The 14,918-nt window shown below is 42.2% G+C and overlaps 1 pseudogene; it reads right to left on the bottom strand.

Annotated features, from left to right (window-relative positions):
- Positions 1 to 1,119: 1,119 nt before the first annotated feature.
- LOC105527755 lies at positions 1,120 to 1,867 on the bottom strand (annotated as a pseudogene).
- Between the last annotated feature and the right edge of the window lie 13,051 nt (positions 1,868 to 14,918).

Raw genomic sequence — 14,918 nt, 5'->3', positions numbered from 1 at the left:
CAGTGTCCTTACCTTTGTGCTATTGAGGATATTTGGGTTGTTCCCAGCTGGGGACTATTATGGATAGTGCTGCTGTGTGTGCCTTTAGGGTACACGTGCATACGTTCTGCCAGGTATGTACCTAGGAGTGGGATTGCTGGGTCATGGGTCTTACCTGTCTTGAACGTTAGGAGAATCAAGCCAAACCATTCTCCAAAGTAGACATAATAATTTACATTCACACAAGTAGTGTGTGAAGATTTCTGTTGTTCCATAGCCTAGCAACACTTAATCATATCAGACTTTGATGTTTTTAGCCATTATGACATATAATGGTGTATCATTATGATTTTCTTCTTTTTTTTTTTTCTTTTTTTTTTTGAGATGGAGTCTCACTCTGTCTCCCAAGCTGGAGTGCAGTGGCGCTATCTCGGCTCACTGCAAGCTGCACCTCCTGGATTCATGCCATTCTCTTGCCTCAGAGTCCCAAGTAGCTGGGACTACAGGCGCCTGCCACCATGCCTGGCTAATTTTTTGTATTTTTAGTAGACACAGGGTTTCACTGTGTTAGCCAGGATGGTCTCGGCTCACTGCAAGCTGCACCTCCTGGATTCATGCCATTCTCTTGCCTCAGAGTCCCAAGTAGCTGGGACTACAGGCGCCTGCACCATGCCTGGCTAATTTTTTGTATTTTTAGTAGACACAGGGTTTCACTGTGTTAGCCAGGATGGTCTCGATCTCCTGACCTCATGATCCACCTGCCCCGGCCTCCCAAAGTGCTGCAATTACAGGCGTGAGCCAGTGTGCTTGGCCTCATGATTTTCTTTTGCGTCACCCTTACTTACTGTTGAGACTAGATGCCTTTTCATATGTTTATTGGCCATTTGGATAATTTAGGTTTTCTTGTCGTTCATTTGATGACATGTTTCATCTAGCCTCTTGCCCCTTTTCCTGTTGGGTTATCTTTTTTCTTTTAGAACTTGTTAGAACCCTTTATTATTTTGAATATGGGCCTTTTATTGGTTTTACGTTGCCTGCTTTTTCATTTTCTCAAGGGCGTCTTTTTTTTTTTTTTCAATTTGAGAGCAAGTACTGTTTATTAACGGACCAGCTTAGAAAAAAATAATCATGGTAGACACCTTAGTTTATTCTTCTAATAGGCCTGTTGATCTGGTCCTTCCTGTTGCCAGCGTCTCCACCTTCTACAAAATGGGTGGTCTTTTTCTTCATTCCACCTCGCGAAGAAGATAATTTTAAGAGCCACAGGAAGTTATTTGCTTCTTTGAAGCATTTTCCAACAGTATAGATCTCATGAATCAGATCCTCCACGCAGATGATGCCGTGTTTACCAAGAGATCGAGCAGTCAAAGTGTTATCTGTGAAAGCAATTCGCTTCTTACTGATTTCGCCATAACCACGCTTGTAGATTAGTTCATCTACTGACTTTAGGTTTGGTTACCCCCAAACAATATATGGCTCTACAATCCTCAGCATGCATGTTCATTGAAGCCTTGTTGAGCTTCACACAGGTTCCATTGAAGATTTGACGAAGGCGAAGAAGCTGCAACACTTTTCGGACCTTTGGGCTCATACCACTGATACCTCTGATCCTGATGGCAAATGCCAATTTGAGTTCTGCGGGTACATAGAAGTTGCCAGCTTTTCATGCCACCCTCGCCATTCGAATTTCACTTCTGTACATCTGCCTGTATTCCTTGTGATGGTGCTTCGCTTTTTCATAGATAAGCTTCCTCCTTGCCGTTCGAAGCATCTTTTGGGCAAACTTCTTTCTCAGATGCTTGATCTTCAGCTCTGCAAAATTCCTTCACTGTTTCTTAAGGATTTCTGGCACAGCAGGAGCCTCCTTCTTCTCTTCTACACACTCCATGGTTCCAGTCGGAAAAAGAGGGAGGATGTCTTTTGATGGGCAAATATTCTTAATTTTCGTGTAGTCATGTTGGTCTAATATTGTCATATTTGGTTTTTAATACTAGGTACTTTTTGTATCCTATTTAAGAAATCCTTCCCTACCCCTACGTTTTGAAGCATTTTCCCATATTATCTTCTAAAAGCTTTATTATTTATCTTTCACATTTGAGTATACAGTTCACCTGAATTTGATTTTTGTGTATGGTAATTCTTAACTAACTTATTAGTATGCCTCTGCCTTTAAGATTTTTTAAATATTCTGTCCAGACTTTCTGGCTGTCCTCAGCAGAATGGTTGGTCTTCATTACCTGGTTTACCATTCCCAGAAGCAGAAATGTCTTTTAAAGTTTTAGTTTCACTTTGACTTAAAAATGATCTGACCTGTCTTGTTAAGGGGCCTTAATGAATATGTTTACTAAAAAATAAAAAAGGACTGAAAAACTGTATAGATTCATGACTGTTTCTATTTTTTATTTTTATTTTAATTTAAGAGACCAAAGAGAAGCTTCTGTTTCCTCTCTGCTTCTGTCAGCTATAAAATACTGTTAGACAAATTTAAGCCTGCTACATGAAATGAGCATGGTTATACTTATTGCAGGATAATTTCAGAACATTAATCACAGGAAAATTTTAAATTAAAAAATACACACTATCAGACATGGACTTTGATAATAAAATGGCTTAACTAAGGCAGTGGCTACCCCCCTTCCTCTGTTTATCCATAAATTTAAACCTTTTTTGGCCAGAGATGGACTGTATGCAAACCGCATCCAGAATGCTTTTAGTTTGTGCCACAAAATATGAAGAAAATGTTTTCAGTTTATGGCAACTAGATCCGTGACATATGATGCTCCAGGAACTGTTTTTACAGTGCGCAAGATGCACAGGAACAGAATAGCAAACTCACATGATTGTTGGCAAGGAGAACCTGGCTATGTGGCTGATGTTAAATTTGCTTTTTAAGACAGCCAGATCAAGAAATGTCTGAAGACTTTGAGACTGCAGCAGGGAGATGATTTTGCAGTTAGTAAACACAGCCCCGGGAAGCCATGGGAAGGCAGTTCTGGTAAGCCATTTACAGCTTCTCTTCTAGAAGGAGAGCACAGTGGAGGCTCTGGAGAGGAAAACCTGACGTGGCCTCTAGAGAATGCTACCCAGGGCAGTAGAGCCTCCCTGATGGCACTGCCCTCAGCACCCCCCTGCACAGCCTGGCCGAACCCCGCCTTGCGCTGGCCATCTCTGTCTCTGAGAGTCCCCACGGAGGTTAGCTTGGTTGTAGCTGAGCTGTTAAGAGTAGGGGTTTGTGTTCTTGAAAATTAGAGCTTAGGAGCCACACACATCCTTCTTGCCCAGCCCTTACTTAGACCATTTTCTTTATCTTTTTCAATGAACACTTCTCAAAGTGTGCCCCTTCCTCCCACCCAAGACCCTTTCAGGAGGTCACAACTATTTTAATAATACTAAGATGCTGTATGCCTTTTAAATTCATTCTCTCATGAGTGCACATTGGAGTTTTTCCAGACGTGTGATACAGAAAAAGATTGAATGCAAAAGTATATATTTGGGTACAGCTGTTATTGCTCAAGCTAGACATTAAAGAAATTTGCAAAGATGTAAAACAGTGCCACTTTTCTCAAATTTTTGATCCTTTGAAATACCATTTTTAATTTAAAAAGCAATAGTTTATTATTTTTGTTTTTATTTTAAGTTCCAGGGTACATGTGCAAGATGTACAGGTTCATTACATAGGTAAACATGTGCCATGGTGGTTTGCTGCACTGTAAACCCATCACGTAAGTATTAAGCCCAGCATGCATTAGCTATTTTTCCTAATATCTCCCTCCCCCTGCCACCCACCCCCAGCCAACAGGCCCAGATCGAGAAATGTCGCTGTGTCCATGTGTTCTCATTGTTCAGCTCCCACTTAAGAGTGAGAATACGCACTGTTTGGTTTTCTGTTCCTGTGTTAGTTTGCTGAGGATAATGGCTTCCAGCTGCATCCATGTTCCTGCAAAGAACATGATCTTGTTCCTCTTTATGGTGGCATAGTATTCCATGATGTATATGTACCACATTTTCTTTATCCAGTCTATCATTGATGGGCCTTTGGGTTGATTCCATGTCTTTGCTGTTGTGAATAGTGCTGCAGTGAACATACGCGTGTATGTATCTTTATAATAGAATGATTTATATTCCTTTGGGAATATAACCAGTAATGGGATTGCTGGGTCAAATGGTATTTCTGGTTCTAATCATTGAGGAATTGCCACACTATCTTCCACAGTGGTCGAACTCATTTACTTTCCCACCAACGGCATGAAAGCATTCTTACCTCTCTGCAGCCTCGCCAGCATCTGTTGTTTCTTGACTTTTTAATAATCACCATTCTGACTGGTGTGAGATGGCATCTCACTGTGGTTTTTGCATTCCTCTAATGATCAGTGATAGTGAGCTTTTTTCATATGTTTGTTGGCTGAATAAATGAACTAATCATTCTAATGTTTCATAGTTATAATTTTTACTATGGCAAATATTGATAATTAAAATTAAGATAAACAAGAGCTCTTTGAGGTCCTCCATAATTTTAGTAAGTGTAAAGGGATTCAGAGACAAAAGGGTTTGAGAATCACTGCTTTCAATCCTGTCAGTTCCAGTTGGAATCCCAGTTTCTCTTTGAAGGCGGCACAGGTTGTCTAGCTCACCGTTTTCTCTGCATTCTCTAAACTTCTGCGCCACTCAGCTTAGTGCTTAGCTTTTTTCTCCTTACATATAGTGTAAGGTCTCTGAAAAGGGGGATCAGATCTGAATTGAGAGTTTTTTGAGACTTCCAAGGTATACAGTGCTGGGCACAGCATAAACAATTGTTAATGATTATTCATATTACTATCATCATTGTCAGTGTTCAACTCACTGGTTTATTGGAGAAGCAGTATACATCTAAAATTTGTGAACAACCTCACCTCATAAAATCAATATGCAATATAGAAAAAGAACAAAGGTTTTTCTTTAATCACCAATAAATTGGTCACAAAAGTTAACATGTTAATCTGCTTAATTATTTCTTTTAATTTTAATTTTTAATGTAAATTGCCAAATTATAATTGCATATACTTATGGGATACAAAGTGATATTGTGATTTATGAATATAATGTGGAATGATTAAGTCAACCTAATTAACATATTTATCACCTCTAATCTGCTTAATTCTTATGTGACCAACAATTGCAGTAAAACCTGGACATAGGCCCTTGCTCTGAAAACTTGCTGAGCATAGTGCCGTGCACTTAGTAAGCATTCAGTGAAGCTGGTTGAATTGAATCTGCTGTTTCAGTAGCTGCCTCTGCTGTTCTTGTTACCCTCGGTGAATTCCCTACCATCCCTGCCTCTACTATAAGTGATTTGCAGTTGTTTTAGGCTTTCAGAAGGCAGTCGTACTTTCCCAAGCCTTTTCTGTTAAAGAATTGACAGATTTTTCTGGGGCCAGGCTGGAGGGCATAAATTAGTTGAGCAAGTTGGATTAATACCCCAAGTTTGGGTATGAGTCTTTCTGATCATTCCTACTTTGGACTGAGTTTGTTTTTCTTAGGCAACCTTTCCTGACCTCCAAGACATAAAAATCAGATTAACATTCTTGTGCCAGGGTCCTGCCATCAGTCCCAAAGTTTCCTTCACTGCTTCTCCCAGGAAGTCTGGGGATGTCGTGCAAGTAGCACACTGCCCTCAAGAGTGTTACAGCTGATAAGCCACAGTTTTGTTTTCGTAAGCTCAGAATGTCATATTGAGTTGATTTTAGTTTTTTCGTAAAAATGTGTGTGTTTATTCCACAAGAATTTATTGGGAATGTCCTTTGTGCTGGCACTATATTAAATGACAGTGATAAGGAAGCCTTAGACCCGGGAAGCTTACCACCTACCAATATACACACACAAAAGTAAGCCTAGTGTGTGTTTTGAGTGCAGTTGCTCACTCAGGGGAAGGATCCATCCAGATCACCTGTGAGAAGAGGGAGTCGGGAGAGACTTCACAGAACAGGTTTCCGTAAGCCTGCATCTTGAAAGTTGAGAAGAAATTTGTCCTGCCCGTGGGAAGGCAGTCCAGGTACAAACAACATGTTCAAAGGCACGCAGAAACCATGTGGTGCTCAAGGGAAATGGAAAACAGTTGGGTTTTGGAGGTGAGGACAGTGGGGCGAGCAGGGACCAGGCCTCGCCGGCCACAGTGGGAATGGGGTTTTATCTACAGGGTGGATGAGACACATTGCAAAGGCAGTAAGGATTTCTGCTTTTTGAAGGTAATTCTAGTGGTGTAGGGGAGGGGTGGGTCTTGAGGTAAGAAAACCAATTCAAAAGATAACTAGCATAAGACTGCTGAGAAGCTATGCCAGAAGCAGAGCAGTCAGCGGCAGTAGGAATAAGGAAGTATATACTAGAATAGTTGGGGATTAGAACTGACAGTTTGGGGAGAGGAAGGAGCTGCTGATGTTCGCAGACTTCTGATTTGAGTGGGATGGCAATATTCCCAAGTGAGGCAGAAGAACACGCTTTGGGGGAGGGTTGTTTTATTTTAGGGCCCTGTGGCACATGAGGTGGAGCTGCATTAGGCAGTTATGTAGATAGTTCTAAAGGCTGTAAAAAAGGTCAGCACTAGAGAAAGACTTGGGAATCATCAAGATCCAGGTGGAAGCTGCATCTATGAGAAAGCATAAGAGCAGGCTGGGTGCAGTGGCTCATGCCTGTAATCCCAACACTTTGGGAGGTCGAGGTGGGTGGATCACGAGGTCAGGAGTTCAAGACCAGCCTGGCCAAGATGGTGAAACCCCGTATCTACTAAAAATACAAAAATTAGCTGGGCGCAGTGGCAGGTGCCTGTAATTCCAGCTACTCAGGAGGCTGAGACAGGAGAATTGCTTGAACCCGGGTGGCAGAGGTTGTAGTGAGCCGAGATTGTGCCACTGCACTCCAGCCTGCGCAATAGAGTGAGACTCCGTCTCAAAAAAGAGAAAGCATAAGGATGTGTGTGTAATAAAAAGAGAAAGGGAAGTGTGGACTCCAGAGGAAGAATACACTAATAATGAAAGGACAGGGGGAAAAAGACTGTCCTGTGAAACAGATTGGAAAGACACAGACCAAGAGGTAGCAAAAGTACTGCCATGGGCCCTTCCAGGGGGGTGGGTGAAGGGACTAAACCTGCTCCATATCAGACTGGGCATCAGAACTGAGCTCAATCTGTGAAGCCAGGAGTTGAGTTTGGTTCCCTCTCCATGACCCTGGCCCCCAGTCTGCCATGTACAGCAACAACTGTAGCCACAGCTTTTCACCTTCTCACCCACTCCAAACCTTCCTGTGATAAGAAGGCTGGTTGCAGACCCAAGGGAACAGGAGGCCCCGACACAGCCAGGATACCAGGAACTAAAACAGGATGCCCCTGGCCCAGTGGCTGGATCTTCAGTATCCTTACTATTAAGACAGGAAAGGAGGTCCCAAATGACAGGTTTCACGTGGTTCTGGTTCAGATTTTTATTTATTTATTTTGTGTTTATTTTTAGACAATGGTTCTGATTTTTAAATGCTAGAGAGAGGTTAAAGGAAGAACAGTTGAATAGTATCTGTTGCGTTGACACTGAGATTGATAGGGACAGAAATCAAGTTGTCTTATTAATCAAGTGATGAATAAGTGAATGAGAAATTAGTATGTTGAGACCACAAATATAAACTGCTTTTTCAAGAAGCTTGACTAGGCTAGGTACAGTGGCTCACGCCTGTAATTCCACCTCTTTGGGAGACCAAGGAGGGTTGATCACTTGAGGTCAGGAGTTCAAGATGAGCCTGGTCAAAATGGTGAAACTCCGACTAAAAATACAGCTAGGCATGGTGGCATGCATCTGTAATCCCAGTTACTCAGGAGGCTGAGGCAGGAGAATTGCTTGAACCCAGGAGGTGGAGGTTGCAATGAGCTGAGATTGCATAATTGCACTCCAGCCTGGGCTACAGAGCGAGACTCCATCTCAACAACAACACAAGCTGGACTAGGAAGGGGAAGAGGGGAGGAGGAGTGCAATAGCTAGAACAGATTTTAAGGTTAAAGGGGATGTTTTTAGGAATGGACCGACAGTATTTTTATAGAATTTCCAAAGCGTTGAAGTGAAGTAGGGAGTGGCCTAAAACTGCAAAGATAGTATTTCCAGGTCTTGGAATGATAGTAAATCTCTTGTGTATGGGGGCTAAATAAAACCATCTATTTCTAGCAGATCTGCATCCACCTGTGCTGCTTTTGAGACAAGGTCCGGCTCTGTTGCCCAGGTTGGAGTGCAGTGGTGTGATCTAGGCTCACTGCATCCCCTGACTCCCAGGCTCAAGCCATCCTCCCACCTCAGCCTCCTGAGCACCTCAGCCTCCTGAGTAGGTGGGACTACAGGTGCATACCACAATGCTGGGCTACTTTTTTTGTATTTTTTTGTAGAGATGGCATTTCACCAGGTTGCCCAGGCTAGTCTTGAACTTGTGAGCTCAATCAATCTGCCCACCTCGGCCTCCCAAAGTACTGGGATTACAGGTGTGATCCACCATGCCTGGCCTCCTCAGACTTTTGATATTATTGTTTGTGTTACTTAATTAACTAGGTATCTTCTTACCTGATTGGGCCGGGCACCCTGCTCACAGAACTGGATGGTTGGTACGCTGCTGTCTGCCACCAAGTCTCCTGGCATCCCCTCTTGCTTCCTGGGAAGACCTTCCAGGCCTCCTTGCTGGTGTTCTGCTCCTCCCTCACATCTGCTGCCTCACTTAAGACATCTCTTCTGGACGTCTTGCTTGAAGTTAGGCCAGTTGCCAACAATGTAGGCAGACAGGGTTTTCAGAGTTATTTGTGCCTCAATTAAAAGTTTATAGTGTATTCTCAATAGTCTGTATCCTAAGAATGATGCTGGATATCAAACTGATAAGAGTGGTGAGTCCTGGGAAGACTGGAATGGAGGGGGAGGGATATTGGTTAAGGGCCTCTCTATACTGCTTGAATTTTTAAAATGAGAATTTAAATTTACAATAATGGTGCTGAATAGTCAAGTGTGAAAATTAAAACCCTGCCATATCAGAGGTGATACTAGTAAGATACCAGCAAAATAAATACAGTTTGTTGAATATGTATTTCTTTCAACTTGCCATATTCCGTAGGAAAGATTTAGTTCTAATTACATCCTGTGAGTTTAGTTAGGTACTTGGCTTTGGAATAATTCTTTATTTTTATTTTTATTTTTTTGAGACTGGTTCTTGCTGTGTCACGCGGGTTGGAGTGCAGTGGTGTGATCATGGTTGACTGCAGCCTCGACCTCCCAGACTCAAGCAATTCTCCTGCCTTAGCCTCCTTAGTAGCTGAGACTACAGGCACATGCCACCATGCCCCGTTAATTTTTTACATTTTTTTGTAGAGACAGAGTCTTCCTATGTTGCTCAGGCTGATCTCGAACTCCTGAGCTCAACTGATCCTCCTGCCTTGGCCTCCCAAAGTGAAATGCTAGGATTACAGGAGTGAGCCACCACGCCCGGCCTAGAGGAATTCTTGAAGCCGGCTTGCAGTTTAACAGGACCTGGGGATTAATTTAACCCAAGATCCACTGAGCATTCCCACCCCTTCTATGAATTCCAAGACTAGTTTGGCTGCTCTGAGAGGAGAAAACTAGAGTGGTTCACAGTTTTACTGCTGCAGCTGTACCTGATCAGATGGTAGGATTACCGTGTAGTTCTGAGCATTTCAAAGCTGTTTTGGAGGAATTTGCCACTATTTATACCTTGGAAGGAAAATAGTGCTATAGGTAACTTCAACTAGATAATTCCAAATGTTGATTTTAGAATTAACTTATATGTTTATTTTGAATACTTGTGCACCTGATACAGAGGTTCACAGCCTGGCAGAGAAAGTAATGCAGCTGTTCTGTAAAACCTAGATTCAAGAGTACTTGGAAAACTGCTCAGTTTCCCTAGCCTGCCTATCCTCTGCCCTAATTCCTTTTTTCCCCTCCCTTCTGAATACAGGCAGTGTCTGAGCCTCACTGCCAAGCAGACTAGGGACTGAGTGGCATGGTCTCTTTCTAGCCTTGTCTGTTAAGGAGACATGTAATGTGCAACTTTACAGGGTCAGCACAGAATTTGGACTAATGATAGATCCAGAGAAGAGGCTGTGTTTTAGCCTAAGCGGAAACTTTAATCAGAATAGGGAACTAAAAATTAGTGTTATTATCTTGATAGTCTCTGCAGTTGACAAAAAATTAATGAATCCTGTCGTCCTCTGAAGTGCTGAGGGTCAGACATAACCATGTAGCCTCGAGTTCTCTGTAAGGGCCAGACTCATCTTGGAGGCTGCAGCTAACTTCAGTTTTTACCAATGCAGTTAATTAGGGGACACATTCACATTCAACTACTTGAATTGCTGGGATCCCATTGGGATTCGGTTCAGCTTATGTTTATTGGACTCTACCCAGTACCAAATTCAAAGGTGTGTTAGACATAGTCCTTGCTGTCAAGGAACTCCTGCTGAGTGAAGAAAATGGACTCGTGGATATTACCAATATAATGTGTATCTAAGAGGAGGAACACTTTGTCCAACCAGCGAGGATACAGAAAATTTCTAGGAGATAACATCTAAAGGAAAAGGAGAAGGGAATAGGCAGAGGGCTCTCAGACATTAGTGTGTATGTTGTGAGTAAGGAAACTCTGTGCAGTCATGAAGCGATAATGGGTCTGGAGAGGTCTTGGATTTTACCCTAAAGATAGTTATTGACTGAATTTAGGTGGCGAGATACCCAGAGGTCAGATTTGCTTTTTAGCAAGAAAGACTGCTACAGTGTATAGTAGAGAGATAGGGAGACGAGTCATAATATTTCTAATTCTCATCACAATTCCATCTGAGATGTATTGATTCAAACACTATTAAATAAAGTCCAATAGAGGGGACGACAGATAGCAGGGCGGTGAGGTGCTTTCAGATTCCCTGCAGCACCGTCTCAGCACCGTGCCCTAACATGGGGCTGAAGCTCTGACTTACAATCTCTAGCTGTGGGGAGTGGAGCACGCTGTCCTGGACAGAAGTATTGGGTTACTGTGAAACTAAGGGGCCAACTTCCAGACACTGCCAGCTTTCTGACAGCATCATAGATGCTGGTCCCAGATGAATCTCTGCTGGGCTCGCCATTGCTTTGAGCACCAGCACACACATAAGTAGCTCCAACCTTGAGGAGCATTCATTCTGCATTTGTTTGTGTCATTGTAAAATGAAGGTGCTGGCCATTTAATATATATTCCTATATCTCTACATTCAAATACATGAATATATATTTCAGAGAGAGATTCCATCATGGAATAAATAAAATATTTACTGCATTTATTAGCAACTTGCTATGAATTGATTTTGAAGAGACCATTCCAGCCATTATGGGGGAATGGATTAGGGAGGAGCAAGAATAGGAGCAGAGAACCAGCGAAATGGCCCCAACAAGCAAGAATGACAGTGGTGAAAATGAAGAATTATGGGTAGATCTGAGAAACAGATTTTGAAAGAGGAAGTGATAGGACTTGCTGATGGGCTGATATGAGGGGTTGGGTGAGAAATTCATGACGGATGTCAGGGTCTGACCTAAACACCTGGGTGGAGGGTGATGCCCTTGATTATATGAAGCCTTAGTAACCACTTACCTTTATTGAGCATGTGTTTGGTATCCTGCCCTCTACTAAGAGTTTTACACATATTGCATTTAAACTTCAAAAGAACCCTATGAAGAAGATGTTGTTACTGTTCCCAGTGTTGGTTGAGGAAGCTGAGCTCTGAGAGATTGGGCTGTGGGCCTAGAAACAATAGCTGGTGAAAGGAGGAGCTGGATTTCCATGAGACCACCTGTGCCACTGCCTCCTGTGGCATCTTGCTATGAGCACACAGCTCATTGTCACTTTTTTCTCTTTTCAGGGTTGTGGTTTTTTGCACTGAATGTAACCTAGACTCATCTTCACGGGCTTGTGTTGCCCCAGGTACTGTCAAGGTAAGTTTTTAAAATATGTGTCTACCATGTATTGGCAATAGTCTTCTCCTTATAAAGAAGAAAATACTTTTTCAAGAACATTGTTGTCCTTTTACCAAGTTCTTACAGGAAGATATTTGTAAGGTGACCATCATACCAGCCCCTGCTTTCCTCCTATGTGGTAGGTCCCTTTAAAAAGAACTGGTATTTAGATGGATACTGACATTTGGTGCCTCATGCTAGAAAGCTACCACTTAGTTATTATGTGAGTTTTATGTGAGTGTACCCCTAGCGTCTCTGTCTCTCACCTTTCCCTGCCTCAGTCTGTAGTCCACATTACTGCCAGGGTTCACTTTCTGAACGATGAATTTACTCAGGTCATGCCTTTGCTTAAACAGCCCTCATTGCATCCAGTTGCTGCAGATGTTGTCCCACAGATCCCTTCAAAACCTAATTCCAGTCAACGTTCCTGGCTGCTTTTTTAGTGAATCCTTAATCTGTAAGCCTTAACGGACCATTTTCTGTTCCCTAGATATATATAGTATTTTTTTCATGGCTTTGTGCCTTGGTTGATGCTTTTCTCTTTTTAGAGTTTGGAAGCAGGGAGAAGAATGTGACTATCTACTCTCCTTGTTGTATTTTTCCTGTTGTGTTCTTCTCCCAAACTCCCTTGGCAGAATTTCTTTTTCATCTGTGTTCTAAGAGCACCTGTTGTTATTACAGTAATAAATTATTCAATATTTTATATTAAAGTTGTTTATTTGTATCTGTCTCCTTTACTAATATATAAACCTTTTGAGACTGCTTGGAAAGGAGCTAACCTATTTTTAATGCCTAAAAGAGGCCCCCACAAGCAAGAAAGGATGACAGCAGTGAAAATGAAGAATTGTGGGTGGATCCGAGAAACACATTTTGAAAGCAAAAATGATAGGACTTGCCGATGAGCTAATATGAGGGGTCCAGGGTAGGATGAGAAATTCATGATGAATTTCTCCCCTACCCTTTGCTAGGCTTATGTGCCTAGTGTATGCACCTTGTCTCTTGTAGAGACAGCCACCTACCTGAAGACAGTAGCTGTAACTATAGCCACTGCTAAGGTCAAAACACTGTGTGACCTATCGTTTTTGAACCTCCCAATTCAGCCTCAGTAGTGTAGAGCAATAAGATAAAATGCTCTTAGACACCTTACTAAGAGTTCTACACACATTGTTTAATTTAATCTTTATAGCACCTCTTCCTGCACAGCTTTACGGATGAAAATACTCAGGATTATAAAGTTAAATAACTTGCCCAAGATCACACAGCTAATAACTGACAAAGAAGTACGATTGTACATTTTCAAAGGCACAGCTCATTCCAGCATAACACACTATCCCGGCACCATCTGACATGTGGTAGAGGCACGGTAAATGTTTATTGAATTGATATCTATTGCATCTTAAAGAAAAAGCACTGTAGTTGATTAATTCAGTCATTCTTAACATAGAAATTTATTGAATACCTATTAAATGCCAGGTACACAGTTTTAAGTAGACTGAATACAGAGATTAACAAGATATAGTGTCTGGTATTAAGGGGTTGACAGTCTAATCCTTATCACATAGAGGAATCTATGTGAGTAAATAAATCCAATAAAGTATTACAGATCCCATAATAGAATTCAAACAAGATCCACTGGGGGCGCTGAGGAAGGAATCATCATTTCTGCCTAGAGATGGATCAGGAAATAGTTAATGAAAGCTGAGCCTTGATTGGAAAGTAGGGTCTCCCCTTGTGGCACCAGAGGAGGGAAAGGCAGAGGGAGTAATAGCAACAAAAACATGGAAACCTCAGACAGTCTGCCATATTGGCAAAGCTGTAAGATGTTCATTACGGCTGGAACAAAAGGAACAGAGACCAGGCAGATGAGGCTGGAGAGACAGATGAGGGCTGGATCCTGGAGGGCTTCTGAAAATATTAACATATTTGGCAGTTTTCATGGAAGAACTTGCACAGATACTGTAGGACATTACTTGTATTTAGTTCTTAACATTTGCTGAGTCCTGTCATGTGTGTGGCAAGCACTGTGCCAGGTCAAGACTATCCACCACCTACCACAGGTCACAAACCAGTGACTGCTCCAAGTTGAAGTGATATGCAACAACAGAAATTTAACACTTGTTTTGGCCAGACACGGTGGCTCACACCTATAGTCCCAGCACTTTGGGAGGCCGAGGCAGGGGGATCACTTGAGGTCAGGAGTTCCAGACCAGCCTAGCCAACATGGTGAAACCCTATCTCTACTAAAAATACAAAAATTAGCCTGGCGTGGTGGCACGTGCCTGTAGTCCCAACTACTTGGGAGGCTGAGGCAGGAGAATCACTTGAACACGGGAGGCAGAGGTTGTGGTGAGCCAAGATTGCGCCACTGCACTCCAGCCTGGGCAACAGAGCGAGACTCTGTCTCTAAATACATACATACATACATACATACATAAAATAAACACTTGTGTTGTCTCATCTCATGATGGGACATGACTTGTCACTTTGGCATGACTTGTTCACCCCTCTAGTTTTCATGTAAGTGGGCTTTGCCCTGACTTTTTTGTGACTCTGTTAGCACTGATACATTAGACCCTTTGTCACTTCTTACATGGAACCCTTAGTTAACCGTACACTTTTGCATTGCCTATCTTACTTACCTTCTATTTTGTCAAAAGGAAAGTTGCCCCAGACACAACCATAAGCCATGCCTTCAAACAAGAATGTTATCAAGGTTTGTTCAAGAAACACATTGAAAACTAAGGACAGCTCCAAAACAACAAAAAATGAGAGCAAATAAAATAAAAGATAAAGATAAAAATAGGTATCAGTATGACATTTAGTAAGTGGACACATTACATGGTTTTAATCAGGAAAGATTTTTAGAAATAAAAATCGGGGCCGGGCGCGGTGGCTCAAGCCTGTAATCCCAGCACTTTGGGAGGCCGAGACGGGCGGATCACGAGGTCAGGAGATCGAGACCAT

This window comes from Colobus angolensis, unplaced genomic scaffold (assembly GCF_000951035.1).
Source record: "Colobus angolensis palliatus isolate OR3802 unplaced genomic scaffold, Cang.pa_1.0 Scaffold65, whole genome shotgun sequence".
NCBI classification, from domain to species: Eukaryota; Metazoa; Chordata; class Mammalia; order Primates; family Cercopithecidae; genus Colobus; species Colobus angolensis.
The sequence above is the reverse complement of the archived record's forward strand: the minus strand, read 5'-3'. Positions and strand labels throughout refer to the sequence as shown.